Source organism: Rhinichthys klamathensis, unplaced genomic scaffold (assembly GCF_029890125.1).
Source record: "Rhinichthys klamathensis goyatoka isolate OS25496 unplaced genomic scaffold, OSU_Roscu_1.1 h1tg000176l_1, whole genome shotgun sequence".
Classification (NCBI taxonomy): Eukaryota; Metazoa; Chordata; class Actinopteri; order Cypriniformes; family Leuciscidae; genus Rhinichthys; species Rhinichthys klamathensis.
Window position 1 is genome coordinate 3950001 of NW_026606705.1, and position 5000 is coordinate 3955000.

The following is a 5000-nucleotide window of genomic DNA, read 5'->3' on the forward strand; positions in this document are numbered from 1 at the left end:
TTCCCAGGAATATCCTAGTTGCCCTAGTCAGCTTGAAGAGATTAAAAGCAAAGCCTGAGAACGGGCTCGTCCGGGATTTGAACCCGGGACCTCTCGCACCCTAAGCGAGAATCATACCCCTAGACCAACGAGCCAACACACACATGTCCTTCCTGCTGCTGCCTGGCCGAAAACATTTCCGTTTCCCAGGCTTAAAGCACAAAGGTTTAATTAAATGTACAACTAAACGGTAGCCAGTGCAAAGTTGCCGACACAGAGGAAATACGGTCTCTTTGCTTTGTGAGAACTTGACCTACAAAAAACGCTAGTACATATGGGCGTATGCCAAATCGATTGACCTGATGCCTGATAGGTTACAAGTTACTGGTGCCCTCCTTATGAGAACAAAATCCACATTCGATCAAAGTCGGAAGCTATTGCAGATGCTCGATGGTGTTTTAAAAGGAGTTTTGAGCAGGACCTCTCTGGAACACAGGCCTCCACCACCCGGAACAAAACATGAACATTCCATGCACGCGCCACAGCAAACTTGAGCTGATGTAAACTCTCACATAACACCCGCTGTCTTCTTTGCACACGAGGCAACTGAGCAATCATACCCCTAGACCAACGAGCCAACACACACACATCCTTCCTGCTGCTGCCTGGCCGCAAACATTTCCGTTTGCAAGGCTTAAAGCACAAAGGTTTAATTAAATGTACAACTAAACGGTAGCCAGTGCAAAGTTGCCGACACAGAGGAAATACGGTCTCTTTGCTTTGTGGGCATTGGAAACCACGCTGCAGCACTTTCACACATGCTGTGGGATGGACACCTTCTCACCACATCGTCGAGGGGAATTAGCTCAAATGGTAGAGCGCTCGCTTAGCATGCGAGAGCTAGCGGGATCGATGCCTGCATTCTCCACGCGGTGTACTGCCCTTTTACGCTCACTTCAAAGGGATGTTCAGTTTCACCGCCACATCAGCAGTTGCGCATCAGCTCTGTTTTTTCCCGCCCTTCCGCAAAACAAGTTAAAAAGTTTCCACCGAGATTTGAACTTGGATCGCTGGATTCAAAGCCCAGAGTGCTAACCATTGCACCATGGAACCACCACACGCTGGTCTCTGGTCGTCTGAGAGGCAGATAGCGATGAGGCTAGGTGGAATCAGAAAAGTTTTTTTCGGACGAGGTCCTGCGCACATTCCTGGCAAAAGCAGGTCCCACCGAGATTTGAACTCGAATCGCTGGATTCAGAGTCCAGAGTGCTAACCATTACACCATGGAACCTTGGCGTGGGTAGCCTTTTCCCACCGAGCAGCAGAGGTGTTTAGTCATTCAGCCCAGAAGCGCGACAGCAAAGAGCACGTGAAGCCTTTTCTTTTTAAGCCCATGTTTCCCCGATCTCGACTGGCTTTTAGAGTGCCAGTTTCACCGCCACATCAGCAGTTGCGCATCAGCTCTGTTTTTTCCCGCCCTTCCGCAAAACAAGCTAAAAAGGTTCCACCGAGATTTGAACTCGGATCGCTGGATTCAAAGCCCAGAGTGCTAACCATTACACCATGGAACCACCACACGCTGGTCTCTGGCCGTCTGAGAGGCAGATAGTGATGAGGCTAGGTGGAATCAGGTTAACAGGAGATGACGTTTGCTCACTGGAGACCCTCGACCAAAAACACAGGAACCAGGTTGCTCTGCCGAAACCCGGGATCGAACCAGGGACCTTTAGATCTTCAGTCTAACGCTCTCCCAACTGAGCTATTTCGGCCAGGTCTACTGGCAAATGGTTTGTCCAGCAGGGATTTCTGGGAGACCGCCCGTCACTTTCGAGGTGAGCAGAGCTGAGGGTCCCAGAGAGCAAAAGTGTGGCCAGTACGGGGATCGAACCCACGACCTTGGCGTTATTAGCACCACGCTCTAACCAACTGAGCTAACCGGCCCCGATCTGACTCCTTTTATCCCCAATTTCCCAGGAATATCCTAGTTGCCCTAGTCAGCTTGAAGAGATTAAAAGCAAAGCCTGAGAACGGGCTCGTCCGGGATTTGAACCCGGGACCTCTCGCACCCTAAGCGAGAATCATACCCCTAGACCAACGAGCCAACACACACACATCCTTCCTGCTGCTGCCTGGCCGCAAACATTTCCGTTTGCAAGGCTTAAAGCACAAAGGTTTAATTAAATGTACAACTAAACGGTAGCCAGTGCAAAGTTGCCGACACAGAGGAAATACGGTCTCTTTGCTTTGTGGGCATTGGAAACCACGCTGCAGCACTTTCACACATGCTGTGGGATGGACACCTTCTCACCACATCGTCGAGGGGAATTAGCTCAAATGGTAGAGCGCTCGCTTAGCATGCGAGAGCTAGCGGGATCGATGCCTGCATTCTCCACGCGGTGTACTGCCCTTTTACGCTCACTTCAAAGGGATGTTCAGTTTCACCGCCACATCAGCAGTTGCGCATCAGCTCTGTTTTTTCCCGCCCTTCCGCAAAACAAGTTAAAAAGTTTCCACCGAGATTTGAACTTGGATCGCTGGATTCAAAGCCCAGAGTGCTAACCATTGCACCATGGAACCACCACACGCTGGTCTCTGGTCGTCTGAGAGGCAGATAGCGATGAGGCTAGGTGGAATCAGAAAAGTTTTTTTCGGACGAGGTCCTGCGCACATTCCTGGCAAAAGCAGGTCCCACCGAGATTTGAACTCGAATCGCTGGATTCAGAGTCCAGAGTGCTAACCATTACACCATGGAACCTTGGCGTGGGTAGCCTTTTCCCACCGAGCAGCAGAGGTGTTTAGTCATTCAGCCCAGAAGCGCGACAGCAAAGAGCACGTGAAGCCTTTTCTTTTTAAGCCCATGTTTCCCCGATCTCGACTGGCTTTTAGAGTGCCAGTTTCACCGCCACATCAGCAGTTGCGCATCAGCTCTGTTTTTTCCCGCCCTTCCGCAAAACAAGCTAAAAAGGTTCCACCGAGATTTGAACTCGGATCGCTGGACGCTGGTCTCTGGCCGTCTGAGAGGCAGATAGTGATGAGGCTAGGTGGAATCAGGTTAACAGGAGATGACGTTTGCTCACTGGAGACCCTCGACCAAAAACATAGGAACCAGGTTGCTCTGCCGAAACCCGGGATCGAACCAGGGACCTTTAGATCTTCAGTCTAACGCTCTCCCAACTGAGCTATTTCGGCCAGGTCTACTGGCAAATGGTTTGTCCAGCAGGGATTTCTGGGAGACCGCCCGTCACTTTCGAGGTGAGCAGAGCTGAGGGTCCCAGAGAGCAAAAGTGTGGCCAGTACGGGGATCGAACCCACGACCTTGGCGTTATTAGCACCACGCTCTAACCAACTGAGCTAACCGGCCCCGATCTGACTCCTTTTATCCCCAATTTCCCAGGAATATCCTAGTTGCCCTAGTCAGCTTGAAGAGATTAAAAGCAAAGCCTGAGAACGGGCTCGTCCGGGATTTGAACCCGGGACCTCTCGCACCCTAAGCGAGAATCATACCCCTAGACCAACGAGCCAACACACACATGTCCTTCCTGCTGCTGCCTGGCCGAAAACATTTCCGTTTTCCAGGCTTAAAGCACAAAGGTTTAATTAAATGTACAACTAAACGGTAGCCAGTGCAAAGTTGCCGACACAGAAGAAATACGGTCTCTTTGCTTTGTGAGAATTTGACCTACAAAAAACGCTAGTACATATGGGCGTATGCCAAATCGATTGACCTGATGCCTGATAGGTTACAAGTTACTGGTGCCCTCCTTATGAGAACAAAATCCACATTCGATCAAAGTCGGAAGCTATTGCAGATGCTCGATGGTGTTTTAAAAGGAGTTTTGAGCAGGACCACTCTGGAACACAGGCCTCCACCACCCGGAACAAAACATGAACATTCCATGCACGCGCCACAGCAAACTTGAGCTGATGTAAACTCTCACATAACACCCGCTGTCTTCTTTGCACACGAGGCAACTGAGCAATCATACCCCTAGACCAACGAGCCAACACACACACATCCTTCCTGCTGCTGCCTGGCCGCAAACATTTCCGTTTGCAAGGCTTAAAGCACAAAGGTTTAATTAAATGTACAACTAAACGGTAGCCAGTGCAAAGTTGCCGACACAGAGGAAATACGGTCTCTTTGCTTTTTGGGCATTGGAAACCACGCTGCAGCACTTTCACACATGCTGTGGGATGGACACCTTCTCACCACATCGTCGAGGGGAATTAGCTCAAATGGTAGAGCGCTCGCTTAGCATGCGAGAGGTAGCGGGATCGATGCCCGCATTCTCCACGCGGTGTACTGCCCTTTTACGCTCACTTCAAAGGGATGTTCAGTTTCACCGCCACATCAGCAGTTGCGCATCAGCTCTGTTTTTTCCCGCCCTTCCCCAAAACAAGTTAAAAAGTTTCCACCGAGATTTGAACTTGGATCGCTGGATTCAAAGCCCAGAGTGCTAACCATTGCACCATGGAACCACCACATGCTGGTCTCTGGTCGTCTGAGAGGCAGATAGCGATGAGGCTAGGTGGAATCAGAAAAGTTTTTTTCGGACGAGGTCCTGCGCACATTCCTGGCAAAAGCAGGTCCCACCGAGATTTGAACTCGGATCGCTGGATTCAGAGTCCAGAGTGCTAACCATTACACCATGGAACCTTGGCGTGGGTAGCCTTTTCCCACCGAGCAGCAGAGGTGTTTAGTCATTCAGCCCAGAAGCGCGACAGCAAAGAGCACGTGAAGCCTTTTCTTTTTAAGCCCATGTTTCCCCGATCTCGACTGGCTTTTAGAGTGCCAGTTTCACCGCCACATCAGCAGTTGCGCATCAGCTCTGTTTTTTCCCGCCCTTCCGCAAAACAAGCTAAAAAGGTTCCACCGAGATTTGAACTCGGATCGCTGGACTCAAAGCCCAGAGTGCTAACCATTACACCATGGAACCACCACACGCTGGTCTCTGGCCGTCTGAGAGGCAGATAGCGATGAGGCTAGGTGGAATCAGGTTAACAGGAGATGACGTTTGCTC

The 5000-nt window shown here is 50.6% G+C and overlaps 1 protein-coding gene and 13 non-coding genes across 14 annotated transcripts in view; 1 reads left to right on the forward strand and 13 right to left on the reverse strand.

The window, feature by feature from the left end:
• Positions 1-5000, reverse strand: part of LOC130092588 (uncharacterized) — a 309454-nt gene that overhangs the window by 207962 nt on the left and 96492 nt on the right. The gene's annotated exons all lie outside the window — the stretch shown is intronic.
• On the reverse strand, positions 63-134 carry trnap-agg (transfer RNA proline (anticodon AGG)). Its single transcript has one exon. It is a non-coding gene; the product is annotated as a tRNA-Pro (tRNA).
• Positions 1199-1270, reverse strand: trnaq-cug (transfer RNA glutamine (anticodon CUG)). The gene has a single exon. It is a non-coding gene; the product is annotated as a tRNA-Gln (tRNA).
• trnaq-uug (transfer RNA glutamine (anticodon UUG)) lies at positions 1479-1550 on the reverse strand. The gene has a single exon. It is a non-coding gene; the product is annotated as a tRNA-Gln (tRNA).
• Positions 1676-1748, reverse strand: trnaf-gaa (transfer RNA phenylalanine (anticodon GAA)). Its single transcript has one exon. It is a non-coding gene; the product is annotated as a tRNA-Phe (tRNA).
• trnai-aau (transfer RNA isoleucine (anticodon AAU)) lies at positions 1847-1920 on the reverse strand. The gene has a single exon. It is a non-coding gene; the product is annotated as a tRNA-Ile (tRNA).
• trnap-agg (transfer RNA proline (anticodon AGG)) lies at positions 2009-2080 on the reverse strand. The gene has a single exon. It is a non-coding gene; the product is annotated as a tRNA-Pro (tRNA).
• trnaq-cug (transfer RNA glutamine (anticodon CUG)) lies at positions 2663-2734 on the reverse strand. Its single transcript has one exon. It is a non-coding gene; the product is annotated as a tRNA-Gln (tRNA).
• On the reverse strand, positions 3096-3168 carry trnaf-gaa (transfer RNA phenylalanine (anticodon GAA)). Its single transcript has one exon. It is a non-coding gene; the product is annotated as a tRNA-Phe (tRNA).
• trnai-aau (transfer RNA isoleucine (anticodon AAU)) lies at positions 3267-3340 on the reverse strand. The gene has a single exon. It is a non-coding gene; the product is annotated as a tRNA-Ile (tRNA).
• On the reverse strand, positions 3429-3500 carry trnap-agg (transfer RNA proline (anticodon AGG)). The gene has a single exon. It is a non-coding gene; the product is annotated as a tRNA-Pro (tRNA).
• Positions 4201-4273, forward strand: trnaa-agc (transfer RNA alanine (anticodon AGC)). The gene has a single exon. It is a non-coding gene; the product is annotated as a tRNA-Ala (tRNA).
• Positions 4565-4636, reverse strand: trnaq-cug (transfer RNA glutamine (anticodon CUG)). Its single transcript has one exon. It is a non-coding gene; the product is annotated as a tRNA-Gln (tRNA).
• trnaq-uug (transfer RNA glutamine (anticodon UUG)) lies at positions 4845-4916 on the reverse strand. The gene has a single exon. It is a non-coding gene; the product is annotated as a tRNA-Gln (tRNA).